Source organism: Gallus gallus, chromosome Z (genome assembly GCF_016699485.2).
Source record: "Gallus gallus isolate bGalGal1 chromosome Z, bGalGal1.mat.broiler.GRCg7b, whole genome shotgun sequence".
Lineage (NCBI taxonomy): Eukaryota > Metazoa > Chordata > Aves > Galliformes > Phasianidae > Gallus > Gallus gallus.
The window spans coordinates 4,045,374-4,067,256 of record NC_052572.1 but is presented as its reverse complement, the minus strand read 5'-3'; the positions used below and the strand labels follow the sequence as shown (position 1 = coordinate 4,067,256).

General features: G+C 36.8%; 1 long non-coding RNA gene across 1 annotated transcript; it reads right to left on the bottom strand.

Moving 5' to 3' along the window:
- Positions 1-325: 325 nt before the first annotated feature.
- Positions 326-2,150, bottom strand: LOC112530636. Its single transcript, XR_003072418.3, has 2 exons — positions 1,354-2,150; positions 326-1,131 (listed from the first exon to the last, which is right to left on the bottom strand). It is a non-coding gene; the product is annotated as an uncharacterized LOC112530636 (long non-coding RNA).
- Positions 2,151-21,883: the final 19,733 nt, after the last annotated feature.

Sequence of the window (21,883 nt, the reverse complement as noted above, 5' to 3'; positions counted from 1 at the left end):
ATCCTATACATAGGATTCCTCCGCCGTTAATGGTGATAGATCAACTGTCCCAAAGGAAGCAATCAAGACAGAAGGCATGCTGAGCAAAGGATTGCCTTGCAAGAGCTAGCAAGGAAGATGGATGGATGAGATATGAGGTCCACAAACTTTTCCCATACTGTGTTTGATCAGTTTTTAATCAAGCAGGATATTTCACTGGGCTTTCACGTACCTTACTGAAGGCTGCAGCAAGCCAATGATTTCCTCCTCTAGTGGATATTTAGGCTGTGGAAAATCATTTCATGAGTAGTAGAAATCTTGGTGAGAATAAATCTGTTCAGCTCAGGACCTTAAATCTGTACAATTTTATTTTTTTTAAAAAAAAAGATTACAGAAAATGATTAAAAAAATACAGCAAATGCCACTCTTGCTCACATATAATCAGTGCAGAGATGTTCCTCACTGGAAGAATGGTGCTGTTGTGGCCAGCTTTGTGTGCATTAACATGAGAAGCAGGGACATTATACGTCTGATGAGATCTCTGTTCTGCTGCTGATATTTTGGTTGCTCTTTGTGGCTTTGTGGTTTGGGGTTTGGCTTGGTTTGTTCCAGCAGCTCTGTGTTGTGTGGTTTTCATGACATTTAGATTCTTTATTCTGGGTAGGCAGAAAGTGTCACACTGCAAGACTGATCGAAGCATTATGACGGATATGTAATCTTCTGAGTAAGAACACATTTCTCTTTCATGATGTAACTAAAATAATATTCATTACACTCCTTACACTTCCTCAACTTTGTGGGGCTGTGATAGAGATATTCTGATTAGGGGTGTCAATGATTGTTAGTTTTACTCTTTTTAATGGGGGTAACTAATCATTCAAAATGTATGACTGCATTTATGAATATAAAAAGATCAATAAAAGCCTAATATTTTATTTGCCTTCAGCAGTACTGAGTCCTGCTGGTAAAGAGGAGTAAGAACATTCAGAGAATGTTATCCTTGCTAGACAGTAACATTATCAACAACAACAACAAAAATTGTAAGCATATGCACAGAAATGCTATACTCCTCTTTTCACTGAATCTTGTTACAAAGCAAATAGCCGCTGGCTCTTCTTCTAGGTTGTCCTTCTTAAGTGCTTCTTTAATCTCCTGTTCAAACAAACAAACAAACAAACAAACAAAATAATTAAAAGAAAGGCTCTTGGATGTGTTTTTATATGCAAGTTTAACTAATGTTCTTTTTGCAGTCCCTTCTAGACATCAGTTTAACACAAACAAACAAACAAAACAAAGGAAAAAAAAAAATAATGTGCAGAGATTGTCTGGTAAACTGGTATTGCCTTTGGATGCAAATTATTCATCCAATCTTACCTCCATTGGACTGCTACTGCAAAGGAGTAGTTTCTCTTGGTGGACTGCAGATTTGGTATTCTGGGCTGTAATGTAAGAAATACATGGAATTACTGTGCTGAGTTTAAAACCTTTTGTTCTGGGTTAGAAAAATTCTCAAATTATTAAGCACCTCCACATTTTAAAATTCTACTAGACATTTTGCTGCTAATAGCATCTTTCTGAAAATCTAATAGGTTTGTTAAATGGATGCTTAGGCTAATCAATGCCAGTAATCAGGATCAGTTGCTAGAGTTCTTACACCTTCTTTTAGGTTTAGATTTGTCTGCTATTGGTGTTTGTTCAAGAGATAATACAGTAAGATTCTGGATATCATAAATCAGTTTTTGCACAGTTATTTATTTATTTGTTTATTTATTTTCCCCAGGCTGTTAGTTCTGTCTCTTTTCCCTTTGCTTCAAAGTCATTTTTTTCCAAGCAAGAATGGTAGAACAAGTCTCCAGTTTTGTGCATTCCCAAGATACATGCTTCAGTCAATCTGAAGAAAAGCTTAAAAGCAGGAGTATACTAGCTCAGTCATTCTTTGAATGTTGATTCAGTGTATTTTATTTTGTTGTCAGACTAATTCTATTGGATATTCCTTCCTCTTCTATTTTTTTATTTTTCCTTTACTTCACAGGATTTTACTAGCTGTTATAATGGCATTCCAGGCAGAGTTACTCTTCTATGATAACAGTATGAGAAACAGGAGGAAAATATGGACTTCTTATTAAATAAATATTAGATTCATATTTCTATGTGAATTAACAGTAAATATATTGTACTTTTATGTTTTCTGGCATTTCTTTGCGTCTGTTCATGCTTTTTTCAACACTCAAAACCAGCCAAAAATATTGAACACCAAAACTGTAAGCAAGCTGGAGATTATACATGGAGTTTCTGTCCTCTTTTCAGGTTTTGATGTCATTCAAAATCATATTTCCCATATTTCCCAAAGAAATATGTTTAGACAACCATGAGTCAAAGGAGAAGAAAAGGTTTGCAGGAAGCTTTGCGCTGTTGAATCTTGGGCAGCTGCTGGTACACTGTTAAATAACCCTATTAAGATTAAAAAAAAAAAAAAAAAAGTCATTGCAGGAAAAATAATGGAGTACTTGTCTTCCTCTAAATGTTACAAAACACGTATGCTTGCTTTACATCTGCTTTTCTGTAAATGTTTGCATTTTTAAGCTTATTTCAATCTTAACACTTCAGCAATAACACTTAATTTATATATTTATTTATTTGGTGCTCTTGAGAGGAAAGTAATGATTTCTCTTTGTTGTCTGACTATATGATCAAGTGACAGTGGGTAACATAAAAGCCCTTAGTGCTTAGGTTGAATTCCTGGTAACCTAGTGAAAACAAGACCTCATTGCAGAAGAGGTTTTAGTTGCTTTATGACAATATGGAATAATGTTATGAGTCTACTTTTATTTATCTATCTATTTATTTATTTTAATATTCTGGTATCCCATTTTAGTTGCTTATCAGCATCTATAATCTCTATTTGTAAGATTAACATCCTCATTGATTCTGGGAAAATAAAAGTAGCTTCTTTGCTCTACCTTCTCACAATAGACTTACTCAAAACTGTGACAAAAATGCTAGTAAATAATGCTGAAATAGTCATTGTTATTCCTTATATACTTACCTTCTTCTAACTGATACTGCAGCACATCAAACACTGCTGTGGAAAAGATAAAGAAATTGTACTTCATGAAGAAATTATGTGAAATCCAGTGTGTAAAATAATTAATGCATGGTCTTCCAAAGTAGAATGTGACATTTTATGAGTGCATCATCATGTATCACATCCATCAGAATCTTGAGATAAATTCTTTTAGTAGCACGAGACATTTTCATCAATACTAATGTTGTAAATTATGCAAACTTGAAAATAATTCCCCAGAAATATTAGTTACCTCTCTTGGAGGAGAGTTGAGAAGAACTAGAAAGGTAAAAATTGGTAAGAATTAAATCCATAAAAGATAATATTGACAAAAAAGTTAACACTTTTGAGAAAATGTGTAGGATATGGTTTGGCAGCATAAAAATCATGATACATTCCATACCCTGTCAGATTTGTATGGTTCTTGTAAATTGAATGCAAAGTCATCATAAATTATAATCCTTGCTTTGTGAAAGGAAAGGAAGTATGGATCTACATACAGTTACCCCAGTGTACTCCAATGATCTATAAAGTTACATGTTTTATATTACATTTGTAAAAAAAAAAAGAAAAGCACTCTTACAGTCAGGCAATATAGATGTGGTTGGTTGTCAGATACATCTCCTGAAATCCTCATATAAACTAGTGATGTTGTCTGGAAGCAGAGTTCATTGTATGCAATAATATTTTGAGACTATTCTGTGTTTTCCTCAAAGATATTCATATTTGCTCCTGAGTTGGAGCCAAGTATTATCTGTTGACCTTTATTTAAGGCATCAAATTCCAATAAGCTTCAAAGATGCCTAACAGATAGATGGACACTGAGCTGTGGGGAAGATTTATCTCTTAAGGAATCCAAGTGCTGGCAACAAAATAACAGCTGGTCAATATGTAATATCTTGAGAACAGCAAAGGTACAGAAAGGAAGAAAGAGAATGAGGAGATTATCAGAGCTTAAAAAAAAAAAAAATCTGTTATATTTTGTTGTTACGTGATAAATAGCAGCAGAGTGGCAGTCTGACAAAATGGCATCTGACATGGAAGTGCATATGGAGCAAGACTGTGTCATTGAATTCCCCCATGAACAAGTAATTACAGCTGTTGACAGTTCAACCTGTTGATGCTTGATGAACATTTCTGAGCACCAAACAGTGGATGTGAGGACAGAGGGGTGATTGGTGGTGTGTTTCAGCAGTGGCAACAGTGACAGTGAGTCACCTCCACTGGTGCATATTTTTATGAGCATGGCATGCAGACTCTTGTTCATCACTGACAAAAATGCATATAAAATCTTGGTGAATATGTTCAAAAATAGTGTTTTGTAGATGAAAATTTGGTCTAAAGAGGAATGTTATTTTGCTCTTTTTATCTGTATGTAGTTTCCATGGAAATAATTAGAAGATAGAACTTTTGGACTGACCTACCTATTTCAGTTTGAAGCGAGGATTTTCATCAGTGTGGTGGTGGTGATGCTGTTTGGTTCTGTTTTGTTTTATGTTTCTAGAAGCTTGTGTTCTCTCTCTCTCTCTCTCTTTTTTTTTTTTTAACTCAAGTATTTATGTCCAATGCCAATTTAGCACAGCATGATCAACCATGTAATCTAGTCCCGTGATTTCAATTAACTTTTTCTATCTTTTCTACCTTTGGGACTACTTACATTGAGCTAATATGTTTGGTTCCTTTTAGCATCAGGAGTTAGGAAATATCTTAAGAGAAATTACTCCCTGAAGGTGCCTCTCTCTCTCATTTGCTGCTGAAGGGGATGAGACTTGCCTGCAAAGTAGCCATTTAATTTTGGTCAGTGGTATTAGGGCTACTGAATCACAACACCTGCCTCTGATGTTGGCCAGACCCAGGTTAGGAAGGTGCTTTTTTTTGAAATGTTAATTGTTATTTGGGTAGCAAGCAATAAGGAATTCATTGATCTGAAACAGTAAACTACACAGGAGGATACAAAAAGAACAAGAGATTGGCAAAAGGCCTGGAATCAGAAGCCAAATAGGCAGACAAAGGGGATTATTGATGATTAACTGGCAGCAGATTTAAAGACAGCAGGTATGAAACCTATAGAGAAAATTACTATTTGTGTTCAAGAACATGTTGTAATTTAAGAGAAAATTTGAACTGGATTAAAATGAGACAGACAAGAAATATTTTTTCTACTTCTTTAAAACAATTTCCTTTTTTATTCATAAGAGCTAAATAAATAATGCAAATAACACATCTCCAAATTTTGTCTGAACAAATAACAACAACAGCCAGCAAAAGAAATTGAGTTCTTTAACATGAAAGCCAAATTCTTTTTTAACTCATACTAGTACTTCAGAATCAGCTCTGAGATGGAGACCAAGGCTGAAGCTCGTGAAGAGGACATAAGACTTTTTCATGTTTATCATCAAATGGGTAGTTCTGGAAGTTTCTAACAATATTGAAAATGGACTGTCATGATTTAACCCAGCAGGTGGCTCAGCACCACACTGTTTTCTTACTCTCCCCCTTCCCAGTGGGATGAAGGACAGGAGAAAAAATAATAATTAAAGAAACAAACAAACAGAAAAACAACAACAACAACAACAAACACTCATGGATTGAGATGAAACTGTTTACTCCAATAGAGGAAAAGGGAAGAATAATGATTATGACAAATATATAGTTTATAAGTCAATGTATGTAACAAGTGATGTGGAAGCAATTGATCACCATCCCCCAGACAATCCCCGGCCAACCTCCTGAGCAGCAGAAGAGAACAGATGAATTCCTACCCCCTTCAAACCTCCTTCTGCTTGATGTCTTATGGTATGGAATATCCCTTGGGCCAGTTTAAGTCATCTGTCCTAATAGTGTTCCCTCCCAGCTCCTTGGGCTCTTTGCTGAGAATGGCCTTGGCTCTGTACAACGCTGCTTATCAGAACTATAAACATTGGTGTGTTATCATAGAATCATAGAATTGCTCAAGTTGGAAAAGACCTTCAAGTTCATCAAATCCAACCACAATCAACATTATTTTTCCTCCTAGAATCAAAACATAGTATCATACCAGACACACTGAAGAAAATTCCACCTCAGCTGGAGGTAATACAGAATGAAAAAAATCCATAGGGTTTACAGTGTTGTCTGCTACAGGGCATGTATATGGATTGATTTGCACAGATCTACGGATAAAACCAGAACAAGACAGATGTTATCTCACCAGTGGTAGTGTCATGTACTATACCACAAAACAATACATATAGTATTCAATTATTTTTTCCTTGTGTAGAGGACAAGTCATTGTTATCTTTTGTTACAGCATGATTTTTCAGATGAAATTTCCTCTATTTCCCCCCCTACCCCATCCTTTCAGTGAAGTTTGGACATATGATTTGGACATATTTTAAAGCACTGTTTTCAAAAGCTCTTAGTACATCTGTAAAGATACACCTACAGAAATTGCACTCTGCTGAATCCCAGCTGGGTTGCTCTAAAAGGCAGAATGCTGGCATTTGAGGAATTACTCTAAATATCCATGGCTAGCTATATTACAAGTCTAATCAGTAATGTCATATGGTCACAGGCTAGAGATTCAAACTGTGTCTTTGTTCCTTAGACTTGCCTATGAGAGCGTGAATCCCCTGTCTATCCTTTTTTAAGTTTGTCGTATGTAGAGTTAAGTCCAACTATACTCTCACTGTCCTTTCCACACAATCTCATGAGCAATGAAATCTGGTTTCCAATGTATCTCTGTATCAAGCAACCTGATAGTTACTGTAAGTAGAATTACCTGTCACAAAAGTTAAATGTTGAGAATAAGATTTATGCCAATAAGCTTTATGTACATAAAAGTCTGGTGTGTAGTCTAATTTCTAATTGGCAAAGAGATGGAAGTACCTCATAAAGTGATTTATTCCACCTTACATACCTGTCTTTGGATGGGTTTGAGTCACCCTCAGAAGTGCCAATTCCTTTCAATTTCTTTTAACAACATTGCTGTGGTTGAATATTACCATGACAGCACTTACAGGGAGGAAAAGTTTTCTACAGGAAAATTACCTGCCAGCTGGCAATTGCACTAAGATATAACAGATTGTCAGTGGAGCATTTTAGAGCAGTGCAATACACTAGGCTCCAACTGTTAGTAGTACTCTATATTGTTGTTTTTCCTTTTCCTTTTCCTTTTCCTTTTCCTTTTCCTTTTCCTTTTCCTTTTCCTTTACCTTTTCCTTTTCCTTTTCCCTTTCCTTTTCCCTTTCTCTCTTCCTCTTCCTCTTCCCTTTCCTTTTCTTTTTCCTTTCCTTTCCTTTTGTGAACAAAATGGGCCATGCTGATTTTTGGAATAAGCAGAACTTAAAAGATGAAGAGCATTAACAAAACACAATTTTTTTCTGCTATCGACAAAACCAGCAAGTCTACTCTTGGAAGAACAGCTTTCAGAAGTCTACTTTTCTTGATTATTTATGTGTTTTTGAGTATATTTCTATATTTTAAGATACATTAAAGAATATCCAGATTATACTTTACCTTCTTTCTAGGTTACTTCTGTGAAATGTCTAATTGCGGCCACATGAAAATTAAGATTATTTTTTATATCATATTGACCAAAGCCTATGGCCTTTAATGTTGAGAAAGATAAAAAAAGGCAAAATTACTGTCACAGGTATAAATATTAACTATCTAACTTGAAAGTTTGTTTTTGGAGATGTTAAATGGATAATGCAGACTCCATCATTTCAGAAATAATAAAATGATCATTGAATCACAACAAAGGGGATCTGAAATTGCAAGACAATATCAAAAACTCAGAAGGTAGTTTAGAGATAAGTAATATGGGATATTTCCAAGAAGAGGGTTCAATAGCAGTGAGTTGCTTTGAGATATGAGCCAACAGAAAACTAAAGAGCTCATGGCATTAGTGCTGTGAGAAACATGCAAACCTTCAGTATGGAGATCTGCTGATCCTCTGACATAGGATTCTCTGTGTGATGAGCCAAAGAGCATTCCTAACACTAGTGTGAGGAATTAGAAAGAGTATTTTAATATTTCCATTTAGATATGAAGTTCGGATAAGCACCACTGACAGCTAAGTACAGTCTGTGGTAGAGAGTTTTGAAAGATCTGCAATTATTCTGTAGACTCATGAACTTGGAGAGAGAAAAATACATCTGTAAATAGTCCCAGGAATGGGGGCGACTTTACTGGAAATATAGTTTCTAACATCATAGTCAAATCAATCTCTTTATATATAGATAGAGTTCATTACAGTCTGGGGATTTCACCCCTGACACTCAGGGATCGACAGAGCAGCTAAATATCTAACAAAAATTCCTTGCTGAAAACAAAAAATGAACAAACATTAGGCAAATAGCAGTGATAAGGATAGTGTTAACATTACTGCATCCCATTACTCAATGGAAAGAGATACATAAATATGTTCATAGAAACAATCAAAGACTATATATTTTGCACTTGTTTTATAACATAAATCATATAGCATTTGTCACAGATCTCTTGTACTATAACTAAAGCACAAAGGAAAAGAAAATAAATTCCAAGAAATTATTTTCCCATCATTGGTCATAGTCCAATTCTCAATCAGTTAAAACCTACCAAGTTCTCCATTGATCAAAGTCTCTCTAGGAGGTGCTATATTTAACATTGAACTTCCATTGATTTAGTGTTATTTAAACTAGATTTTTTTTTAATCAGGTAATCAAGTACAGAATCAAGAGTCTACTGATGAATTACACTGAATTGAGTAACTCTACTAACCGAAGTCAGTTATATCATCATTAATAATAAGCCAAGAAGAAGAGTTAGAGTAACCATTATTGGAACCTTTCAAACACACCTGGAACAATGTACCACTTTTTAAAACATTGAAATCCTTTTTATGAAGGCTTATGTTTTTGTCATCAAAAGGACATGACAGAAAAAAGAAAAAAAAAGAAAGAAATAAAAAGAAAAAAAGAAGTAATAAAAGGGTAGGTGACAACAGATATAGCTGCTTTAAACCAGTTTTGGATCACCCAAGAAAGGCAGAGGTCACAATCCAGAAATAAAGGAGGAACTACTTACCCCTTTCTGAGTATCAGGGCGCAATGAACGCTCCAAAGGAGGCAGTCTCCAAGGAGAGATTCTTCCCCTGTGGCTTCCAGCCCTTAAATTAGGTTAGGGTGAGGTGGATCCAGGGAATCTAACTGTTCCCATTCAAGTACTATTTACACAGAAAAAACATGGAGTTAGACATCTCTTCTGTTTCACCTCCTCCATAAATATACAGGATCCGATAACAGAAACCAATTCATGTGATGTACTGTAAGTCAGGTGCTATTAGAGTCAAAGTGTTATCTGCCTTAGTAAATAGTTGCAATAATCTATAGGCTAATACACTGTAAACCACCATAATAGGTAAGAAGGAAGCAAGGAATGCCTCTTACAAATAGTCTCTACTGTTTATTTAAGTTTTCAGGGAGTAGCTTGGTAATGTTTTTTCTCATCAAAAATATGGATATGTCTACATTTCAAAAAAAAAAAAATCCTTAAAAAAGGAAAAAAAAAAAAGTAATAGAAATCTGGAGAAATAATTTTCTCTCAGAATTATTTAGCTAACAATGTATCCTTTATGATACTTACAAGTCAAAAAGGAATATAATGGCAAAGCTGGTTTTCTTTTCCACTCATTAAATTTGAGGGAAAAGCAACAATTCATTTAGGCTCTGTTTCTAAACCACATATCAAGAGAGGCTGATACAGGTAATAAATATTGGAAGCGGGACTAATTCAGTAGTCATGCAGAAGATCCTCCTGACATTTAATTGGTATCCCAAGTATTTAACTTACATATCCAATATATTGATGAGGAAATAAAACTCAAAGAATGGCACAGCTAGCAGAAGAGTAAAGCTGTTAAAGCAGCATGATCTATCTAAATGCCTGGAGAAGAAAAGGCTGCAGGGTGACCTAATTGCAGCCTTACAGTACCTAAAGGGAGCATACAACTCTTTATAAGGGTAGATAATAGCAGGACAGGGGAAATGGTTTTAAGTTGGAGAAGATTTAGGGTGGATATCAGGGGGAAGTTCTTTTCCAAGAGAGTGGTGCTAAAATTAATGCTACTGAGGACAGCTATGAGCAAAAATAGCAATAGTTCAATATATTACAGTATGGCGGGATTTATGTGAGGGGAGCACAGACACGGGCAGAGAAAGGAAGGAGTACGTTTGGATTAAATTCAGTGAAAATACAAAAAATTGCAAAAATGTTTTTTGGTTTTGTTTTTGTTTTGTTTTTTTTGTTTTCTCCTGAAAATCCAAGTGACAGAAAAAGCACTTTTCACTATAATTCTTTTCTGTAATAGAGAGAGAGAAAGGAAGGAAGGAAGGAAGGAAGGAAGGAAGGAAGGAAGGAAGGAAGGAAGGAAGGAAGGAAGGAAGGAAGGAAGCAAGGAAGGAAGGAAGGAAGGAAGTGTCATGGTTTTGGCGTGGATCATTAGGAACAAAATTAGACTCATATAGCATTTCCACCAGGGCTATTTCCCTCAAATACTGGATACCTCTCTCAATTGTATTCCACGTTTTCTTTGCAGGCTGCAGAAGTTCTTTGTAGGGATACCTTTCCTTCACAGCTATTAGTATTCGGTCCCAGAGGGTTGCAGCTTCATCCAAACATCTACTAATTGCTCTGTCGATGGATTTGTCTCCGGCAATGTCTCCTAATTGGCGTGCTTCATTACCATCTAGAGACAAGCTACTGGCCCCACTATCCCAACAACGAAGCAACCAGGTGACAACAGTTTCATTCGGGCGTCGTTCAAATTCCTTTCTTGAGCTTATGATCTCAGACATCTTGAGAGGTCGACGAACAGTAATAGAGATCTCCTCTTCATCGCTGTCCTCTTCGTGCCTCTTAGTTTTTGCTTTTGCTTTTCTTGGTTCTGAGGAAGTCCCCTCACCTGGATCTTCCTCTACCACCTCCTCTTCCACTTCCTCTCCTTCTTCTTCTTCTTCCTTTTTTCGCTCTAGACGTGAGGACACCCGCTTCCATTTCTTGCCTTCTACAGGGGCTACTGACACTGTTACTGGTGTCTGTTGTGACTGATCAGGTCTGACTTGGAGATTTCCCCCTTCGGCTTGCACCTCCGCTCGGAAACTGTCTCTCTCCAAAACAGTACTATACAGGGTGCGGTAGGCACAAGCCAAGCCCCAGATGAGTCGTGCCTCCTTTGATCTATCTAAGCCGCACTGCCCCTGACTCAAATGCTGGCTCAGTTTCTCGGGATCCCACAGATGTTCAGGGGTGAAATCCCATGGCACGGCGGGTCCCCACGGTTCTAAGATTCTTCTTAAACCTTTCCATATTCCTTGCCAGTCATCATTCTCTGGTCTTGGAGGAGGCTCCTTCCACTTAGCACGAATGAAGAGGAATATATTCAAAGATACCGATAATATGCACGAAAATATGAGCACTGACTCGGTGTTCGAAAAACGTTCAACAAACTGGGAGGGAAGCCTAGAAACCGGTTCGAAGGTCTCAAAATTCAAATTATACCACATTGCATAAAGCCACCAGGCAGGTGCCTCTATCAGGGCCCTCACTTGGTTGTATATGAATACAACTCCACAGCAAGACATGAAGAGGTTAATTATAGACCGGTAACTGGCAAGGAACATGATAGCTTTTAATCCCTTATACAGTGCTTTGACAATACAGAGCAACCTCATAGTTGATAACTGCTAACGTAGGGGGGAATAAAGAGAAGGAGGGAAAAAAAAAAAACAAACGGGAACCACTCGGTACAGTGTCTGGAGTTTGGCGGACTGCCCAGGCTATAATCTAATCTATGAAGGTCACACCAGCACCAGCAATGCTTTGTAGTCTCACAGTCTGGCCTAACGAAATCCTTTTTTTCTTACTAACGTTAAAGCTTCAGATGAATCTTGCCCGCATTCTCCACCAAAATTGTCACGGAGTTACCTAGATAGATCTGTGCCCGTGACAGGGGGCCGGTAGGCTTGTGGGCCCCCCTCCCCCTTCACTTCCCGAGAAAAACGAAGCGGTGGCAACAATCTAAGAAGGAGAACTTATTTTACTAACTATGATGTTGAGATGCAAGATGACACGATACAATACAATCTAATTGGGAGTAAGTATAATAAACCAAATGGAATGAGGGAGAGAGAGCGAAAGAGCGATAGAGAGGGAGAGAGAGAGAGAGTGAGAGAGTTTCCGAAACCGAAAGCCTTACTTGATGAAGGCGCCCGGCTTGGAAAGCACACCCACTCCTCTCCCGGCAGCAAGCGAAAGTGAAGAAGCACCGCGCGCAACCAGATGACGTATCTTCCGTGATGTGTCTTCCTTCTCTGACCGTGAGGTCCTCTGGGATACGTAGTTCTTCTCTTTTGTCCATGATGTTATGATGTGGAATACCAATAGCGAAGTTACAAAACCATGACAGGAAGGAAGGGAGGAAAGGAGGGAGGGAGGGAGGGAGGGAGGGAGGGAGGGAGGGAGAAATGCAGTTGTGAATATGGAGATATATTCTTCATTATTCAGTGTTGTCATTGACCTTTCATACAGGTTTGTTGACAGTGGCCTAAACCTCTTTTAGTGTGTTGTCTCAGGAAACTACTTTTGGCCTAGCATTGGTCCATAGTGCAATTGAACTTCTCAACAACTGTGACTGAGTTTAATTTTCTACAAGACTTTTTTCTTTTCTTTCTTTCTTTTTTTTTTTTTAAGGTGTAGAGAATACTTTCAGTGTCATATTATGATTTATACATCACTGTTTCAGTGATTTTAAGTTAGTAGATATTTATTTTCAGTTACAAGTGAAAGCAGTTGCTTAAACTTTATTGCTGATGCATGGCTTAAGCAGTATTCTCTGGTGGGACTCAATTGTGAGAGGAGTCATTCAGTTCTGTAACCCACTCCCAGCCATATACTTCACAGTTATATTATTCTCCTGCAAACAACTACACTGAAGTTCCTTATAATCAAATATGAACAAACAATTCATATCACAAAACTCATAATATCTATACCTATATCTTATCAGCATAATCTGCAGGAATAGTACTGAAATGAAAACCTTCAATATCTTTCCACTTTTTTCCTTTTTTTTTTTTTTTCTTTTTTTTTTTTTTTCTTTTCCCAGTGCACTTTGATTTATATTTGGCAACGGTTACTCAACCTTTGGGAAAAATCACTTTATATGGGAAGCAATCATGCAGCTTACAAGCATTTCATCTATCAGGCAAGTGTTGAGTTGGGCAGCAATTGGAAAATGCAGTGGAGTTGAGCCAACAAACTAAATGACCAATGAATACAATGAGCAGATGAGATGGTGAATCTCCTGCACAGGTCATGTGTGGTAACTAATCTTGTCAAAAGCTTCTTTGCAATTATTAAGATGATTTCCTTATTTGACTGCTAATTTCACTAATAATATTCACCCCTGTACTGCTAAAGTGGGAAGGCAAACACAAACACCAAACTCAAATCTGTATGTAATCCCCTAAATAATCACAATTTGCATTTCAATCTTTTTAAGAGGCGTCAATTCACTGGTCTGAGTGGATTAAGTTTCTTTGCTGGAATGTAGGGTTTGAGATGCTGTAAGCCTTCTCTTTCTGGCTACTTCCATGGTGCTATGCAAGTAAAAATATTACAAGAATGCAAACAGGCTGTTTGCATATGTTTAATGCAGTCTGATTGACTTATAATTTCTGACTGCAGTTTACTAGCTTTGTCATTGAGATGAAAATGCAAGGCAAATTCATTTGAGCAGATGTGCATGTTTTTAAAAGATATCATTCTACTTTTTTTTTGTTTCCTTTATTTGTCCAAAGCAATAGATTTATAGAAAATTTTTAGGCAGCACCAGGGAAATTAGAGTCAAATATTTATAACTAAGTCAGAATAATTGGTTGACTGAGAAACAAATGGAAAGCTATCCCTGCTATTTTTTACCCTATAACCTAAAATATCCTTACTGTGATATAAACCTAACACGAAAGAATATGTAGTCAGTAACCAGATGTAGATTTTTTTTTAAGGCATCACTGGATGGCTTTTCTCTTTCTTTTCTAAAAGACTTCAAATTTGATTTTTCATACAAATTATGTATATAAAGAAAGAATGAAGCCACTCCTGTACAAATAAATTTTTGTCGCTGTTATTGACCTTTTCCATTTTCCTATTTCTAATTTTATAACTGGAGATGAAAAGATGAATTTTTAATTGTTTTATTCTTGTCTGCATTATTACTTGCTATGCAGTAATGCTACGTCAGCTGCTTTAGAGAGAATCTTGGTACATGTGGCCTTGCTTGAAAAACTTGTAAAGCTGATAGCCAAAATGAACAGCTGATGTGTGAACACAAAAAATAACATCAGAGCTAAGGAGTCAAAGATTGGTAGTATCTTTCTATTTTTTTCTGGGTATTAATTTAAGGATAAAGGTGAAGAAGCAAGAACACTGAAATTATTCACTATCAGTGAGTAGAATGAAACCTAGCCAAAATAGCCTGAGCCATATCAGGATATAATTTATTTATCATTGTTCAAGCTGAAGTCATACCAGGTTCATACAGCAGACAAAGGTGATTCCAGCATAGTGCTCACACTGCCACCATAGGTAGTATACTTACTACTCAGTAGTATCTCTTGTATCTCAGAAAAAGACACAAGAAAAAAAAAAAAAAGTCAAGGCTCTTTTAGACTTGGCATAGAATAATTACTTATAGCTCATGTAAATCATCATAGATTATTGATTCAATACAGTAACTTCTGATTTACTTTGCATGACTGTTGGGAGAATCATGCCAATTGCACATGAATTTTAAAAGGCTAGTGGTTTCATTTTAATAAGTAAAATAGAGAGATGCCTAAGAAGTATCTATGTTTCTTGCACCTGAATAATGGCAACTCCCACTGTCAATACAAACTGGGGATGGAAGGATAGAGAAGGACCCTGCAAAAAAGTACATGAGGATACTGGTGGATGGCAAGCTGGACATGAGTCAACAATGTGCCCTTGCAGCCCAAAATGCCAACTGATGTGACGGATGTGATCCTGTTCCTCTACTCTGCATTGTGAGCCCTTGCCTGAAGTATTGTGTCCAGATGCGGGGTCCACAGTACAGAAGAGACACGGAACTGTTGGAATGCATCAAGAGGAGGTACACAAAATGATCTATGGACTGGAACACCTCTCCTATGAGGACAGGCTGAGAGAGCTGGGGCTGATCAGCGTGGAGAAGAGAAGGCTCTTAGAAGACCTGAGGGCAGCATTTCTGTATCTAAAGAGGGGCAAGAAAAAGGAAGTGAACAGACTAGTAGGGTCTGTTGTGGTAGAACAAAGTGAAATTTAAAACTTAAGGTTTAAAACTTAAAGAGGGTAAGTTTAGGTTGGGTGTAAGGAACAAATCTTTTACTATGAGCATGGTGAAGCACTGGAACAGGTTGCCAGTGGGGTGGTGGAGGACACACGCATAGAAACATTCAAGGACAAGTTGGATGGGGCACTGAGCAACCTGATCCAGCAGTAGATGCCCCTGTTTCTTTCAGGAGGGCCTGGCAGGATGACCTTTAAGAGACTCTTCCACCTCAAAACAATTCTATGATTCTGTGATTTTCTTATTTGTGAGCATTTGTAGGGAGGGACAAGAAACTGCAAATGTTGTAAAGGACCAGCTTGATGGAGTGCTAATGCAAAGTGCCATTAATGTGAGATATTCAGCTTTGCATCTACTGTGCTCATATGTTACCACTAACTTAGTTTTATGCTTCATTATTAATCTGTAAACTGTCTGCAGAACAACAGGAGATGAATATCCAGGCTGAAATGGGCGGGAGTAGTCATTGATCAAACTGCTCAAGACAGTTGCCATTGATTTCCTGAAACTATGCATCCCTTCATGCCTGCAATAATATGGAAAAGTGTTTCACAATGCAAGCAAAAATAATAATAATAAAAAATGAAAAATAAATAAAAAATAAAACCTCATCTGTTTGGATATTGCACAGAAAGTAGAAGATCTATTATATTTCATGTGTATAGTGTGTCTTCTTATACTGGTTCCATTTACATCAGTAAGTTTTGTGGTCTACAATGCAAAGAGCTTTTCACTGTATATTAAAGGCATCTAAGTAGAATGGTGACTATTGCTATTGGCCCATAAAGAATTTAAATGATTTTCTGCATGCTTCTGAAAATAAACTAGCATTTTATTTTAATATTGCAAATAGCTTGACTCTGTGATTTGGGCAGATAGAAATAGCAACATGAACAGACTCCTCAACTTGTGTACATACATGCAGGTCATACTGAAAGTAATGCCTCCTATTTATTCCCATAGAAATTACAACAGATGCAAAATGCACCACAACACTGGTTATCTCCTTATGTATTCTCTTCATCACTGAAGGAAAATTTCCAGAACTTAGGATTTTTTTCTCCAACTATTATGTGATACTCGAAGAATAACAGAATATCCTGAGTAGGATAGAACCCATAAGGACCACCGAGACCAACTCTTGGCGACACACAGGACCACACAAAAATCAGATTGAGAATATTGTCCAGATGAGTCTTGAGCTCTGTCAGGATCAGTGCCATGACAACTTCTGTGGGCAGCCTGTTCCTGTGCCCAGTCACCATCTTGGTAAAGAACCTTTTCCTGATATCCAACTTGAACCTCTTCTGTTACAGCTTCATGCTGTCCCCTTGGGTCCTATTGCTGGAGAGAAGAGATCTGCATCTGACCCTCCACTATCCTGAGAGGAGCTATAGGCCACAATGGGGACTATCCTCAGCCTCACCTTCTCTTGGCTGAACAAACCAAGGAATGTCAGCCACTCCTAATTCATTTTCCCCTCTAGGACCTACACCATCACTGTGGTCCTTTGGACACACTTGAAGAGTTTTATGTCTTTTTTTTTGTACTGTAATGTCCACAGGTGCACACAACACTCAAGGTAAAGCCTCACAGTGCAGTGTAGAGCGAGGTGATCACTTCCCTCGATCTGCTGGCAGTGCTACGTTTGATGTACCCCAGGATTCAATTGGTCTCCCTGGCTATCTGGGCACACTGTTGACTCCTTGTTTAACTTGCTGTCAACAAAGACCCCCAAATCTCTTTCAACAAGGCTGTTTTCCAGCATCTCTTCCTGTAGTCTGTACATATAACTAGGGTTGCCCCTTTCCAGGTGCAGAATCCAGCACTAACTCTTGTTAAACTTTATGTAGCTGATGATTGTCCATCTCTCTAATTTGTCTAGATCTCTTTGCATGACCTCTCCATCCTCAACAGAGACAACAGCTCCTCTCAATTTATTATCATCAGCAAAAATAGGTTCAAAACAACTTTTAGTACTACATCGAACTACATCCAAGTTATTTATGAAAACATTAAAGAGAGATGGCCCCTAAATACAGCCCTGGGGAATCCCAGTACTGGCCAGCCACCAGCCTGATGTAACTTTATAGCACTTTGGGCCCTACCCATCAGACAGTTGCTCACCCACTGCGTTTCTATTCATCTCTGTCTTTTGGCAATATCCAGTTGGATATTTGATATAAAGATGGAATAGGATAAATTAAATATCTTTCATCATAATTTTATGACTTGCATTGTTATATACTGTACATTTACCTTCTGAGAAATGAAGAGTGTTACTATGTGGCAGAACTGATACCTTTACAAAGTTCTTACCATCTGCTCCACAACAACACGAACTACTTGTACTTTCTTATGTGGATTTCACTTTTCATCTTTTTTATCATTTCCCTTCTCCAAACCAAAGCTGATTGAGGTAGGAGAATATGGAAAGCTACACAAGATTTTCCCAGTATGAGAAAAAATTCACTTCTTTTCTACACAAGATCTAATTGCCATGAATCATATAAACAATAGCGAGGAAAATTGAATGAGTTGATATCACGATGCCACTTCCATCTTCCATTTCTTCCTCTTCAGCTTCTCTATTAATTCAAAAGTTACTGGGATTAAAAGATTTCAGCTTTGCCTTGCAGCATTGATCTGAAGCACAGTTGAAACAGTTATTAAAACATAGAGTCTTCTGAGTCTAAGAAATAATCAAAATTCCAATTAATGCTTCTGCTGTGTAACACCATTGTCATAGTAACAGTGGCATGAAAGTTTACATCAAAAGCCTTGTTAGGAAGTGCCAGTCTAAAAGCAATCAAATCCCTGGGAAAGCATTCTTAAGTTCAAAAGAAACTAATGAAAGAGGCCTTTAGGATGTAATTTCATTGACAGTTATTCTTAGTTAATAGAGGCAACCAATCAAGGTCTTCTGTTACAAGGAAGCTCAGTGGTTAAAACAAATTTACTAAAGCAATAGTGTTAAAATTAATGGGGGAAAAATAGACACTGTGAAGAAACAAATGCATGTGAAAGGTAAATCCACAAAACAGTATTAGTATCAAGAAGTTTTCTTTGGAACAGAACAAACAGGAACAGGGGGGAAAAAATACTTTTACTATGGACTGAAAAAGACCCTAAAGTTTCAGACAACTAAGACATCTAAGCCTCTATGTCCCTGGAGAGAATGGAAAACATCTATCAAAAAAGTTTATTTAGCGTCCATGCAAGTATCTCCTCACTGAATAATTTCAGAGAATTGACCAACTGTGCACTTAATGAAATAATTTTTGTCTAGTTTTTTCACAAAGTGAGATGTGTCTTGTCATTTTCCCAGGACAAATAACAAAAGAATGTTGATTAATTCTTTCTTTATGTTTATATTTCCTAGGTTTGTTCACCTTTGATCATTTTAAACATCTTACTGGAATGGTCAAGGAAACAATATCATTTACTTTTCATATCTTCCATCTGAGAAGCCTGCTCCTCTTCTTCGTCATTCTCATCTCAAGATTTTCTCAGATCAGTTCTTCATTTTTGCTTGCTTTAATGTTCTGTCCTCTTCTCAGTTTATTGTAGTGTGAATAATAAAGCAAATACAATATTTTGGTTAGAATTTCATCACAGATAAAATTAATATCTGATGAATTGCTAAATTAAAAGGAGTTTTTAAGTCCACATAAGTCATATTTGCCTCACTGTCTCCTACAACTGGCATGTCATTCAGTGTTACAGACTATATGTATTATTAGTTCACATTTTGATCTAATATTAACAAGAGAAGTTTATTTTTCTCTGTTGTGTAAGGGGATTATAGTGATTATGGGAGCTATTGGGAAATCTATCAGATTCCTTTCAGAGGTTCAAGGTTACGTAAATTTTCTTATTTGTTTCTGTATTCAATCACACATTACCTTGTTTCCTGTACCATAAAATATTGCCATTACATATTTTGGAATGATTTTCTAATCCTTTCCTTTATGATGAAGACTGAGTTTCATGTACTGTCTGCTTTTAAACTCATATATAGTGTCGAAAAATATCTATACATGCAATGTATAATGTTGAGGGACATATAGGACAATTATGATTCAATTTATGGTTAGAGTATAAGTATGCAGATCAATCTCTTGGAGGCTGTTTTAAATAATTAGATGAACATAGAGGAACAGATGACTTGTATATGACATGTCACCTGAAATACCCTCTGATCTCTTTCTGTGGAACAGAGAAAGAAAAAATATCAGAAAATAATAAAAAAGAAAGTGAACACATTCTGACGTTGATTAGTATTTTTTACGTGATTTCTATCACATAGTCAAGGAATGCTCACTTAATTTGTTTTCCTGTTTTATGTTTTATGTGGAGTCCTAGTAGGAAAGTAGACTGTTACTGATTGCGATACAAAAGCAGTTGGAAAACAAACAAACAAAATACAAACAAACAAACAAAAACAATTATTATTTCACAATGTTTCAGGAAAAGATAGAGGAAAGCAAACAAACAAAAAACAAAAACAAAAAAACAACTCAGAGGATCAGAAAGTAATTCAAATATCTCATAAATTCACATTGTATATTCAAACTGAGATACAAATTTTATTTTGAGCTGTAACACAAAACTCAGTCATGATTTTGAATAAAGTCTGGAATCTGTGGTCAAATTTTGCAAGTTTGGAGGGCTAAAATCAAGCAAATGTTAAATGCTATTATTATAATGTGATTATTATAATAAACAATCACTGTTCTCATCCTCAATATGTGCAATGCAGTCTTGTTAAATCAAATGCTGACAACAACACAAAAAAAGAATAACAGATGTGAAATGGCATCTAAAAGGAAAAAAAAAAAGAAATGAAAAGAATCTAGAGAGAAAAGGGAAGGAGGTATAAGAAAATCATGCACATTCGGGTAATGTTCTTTTGATCTTCTTTCACTCTGCATCTCATGCTCATCTTTAATCCCTGCACAGAAGGGAGGAAGGATGGAAAATCAGGTAATTAGTTACACGTGTACTTTGATCAGTACTGCATTTGTCTTTTTCAAGTTGTTTGCCAAAGTACTAACAGATGAGAAGGAGAGTTTCATTTATGGCAATTTTTCAGCCAAGTACATTCTTCAGAATGTTTCCTTAATCTTTCAATTTAATCCTGTTCTTCTCTAATGATAACTTCAAGGTAATTCTGATTCTGTGATTTGGATAAGTCTTTATTTTCACATCACCAAATCTTTTTACCTGGAAGAATTTTTGCGTAGCAACTCTCTTTCTATGCCTTCAATCTCAAGCCATTGTACATCAGTATGCATCCCTTTCAGCTTACTGTAACCTCATTCAACTTAGGCAAAAAGAAAAAAGAAAGGAATGGAAATAATACTTCCATGAAAAAGACATCCTATCTCAGATGTGATTTCTGGCCTTGTGTTGACACTGAAATAGGCATAAGATCAAAAAGAGGCATGGTTGTACCCATTCAGTTACCAGCTGGAAGGGAGGGGGAAGATACATCAACAAATCCCACAGCCACGCATTGCTGTTTTTGTTCTTCTTTAGTGTTGTGCACAGGGAGCTGTCTGGCTTGCAAGATGAGACATGGGTCATTTCCCTTAGTGTTCTGGCTGGGAGCAGTGTTTGAAAGTGGGGTTGTGTGTGTTAACTATGACAATTCTCTATAGGAAGTTTTACTGGAACTTTAAAAATGTGCCTTGTAATAGTCTCCGACAGCAGTCAGCCGGGGTCTGACTTTGTGATCACTTTCCTTTCCATCACAGAGTCCCAGGACTCTGTCCATAAAGCTCCCCACATCCACAATAACTAATGAGGTTTTGAAGCAAAAGAGAGCACCATAGGTCACTCACTACTAACAGTATGACAAGTGTTGGTTCTGTATAAATTACCTTGTAGGCACGTTTTGTAGAATATTTCATTATTTTGTGTGGCAGCTTCAATAGCAGCAGCATGGGACACGTCTCCCATTAGTTGTGCACAATATATTTTCATGTCAGTTAATCTTGAAAGCTGGCTACCGTTCCTCAAAAAGACTGAATCTTTCATTTCCTTCTAATAAACACTTCACACTAAAAGCATTATTGCTAGAGAGATGTCAGTAATCAACTTCTTATCATCACATTTTCCTTGTGGCCTATGACAAAAATATTTTCTGTAGTGGATGCAGAAGGAGAATAAGAGAGATGATGGGATTAAGGTAGGGAAAGGAGATCAAATTGAGCTTTAGATGAATAGCCCTCTGAACAGCCTGATCAGTTGTATGCAAGGCAAACTCTGGATGGCTCTGAAAACTGAAAGAAAACAGTGAATACATTTCAGTGACAAGAGAAATTCTCTGAAGAACACAAGTCTGTAAAGTATTAACATCTCCTTGAATATTTTGTGAATATTCTATGGTGCTTACTGTGGTTTATGTTTTTTTATAGCTCATCAGCATGTGTAATGTATAAGTATTTAATACTCACACACACTTA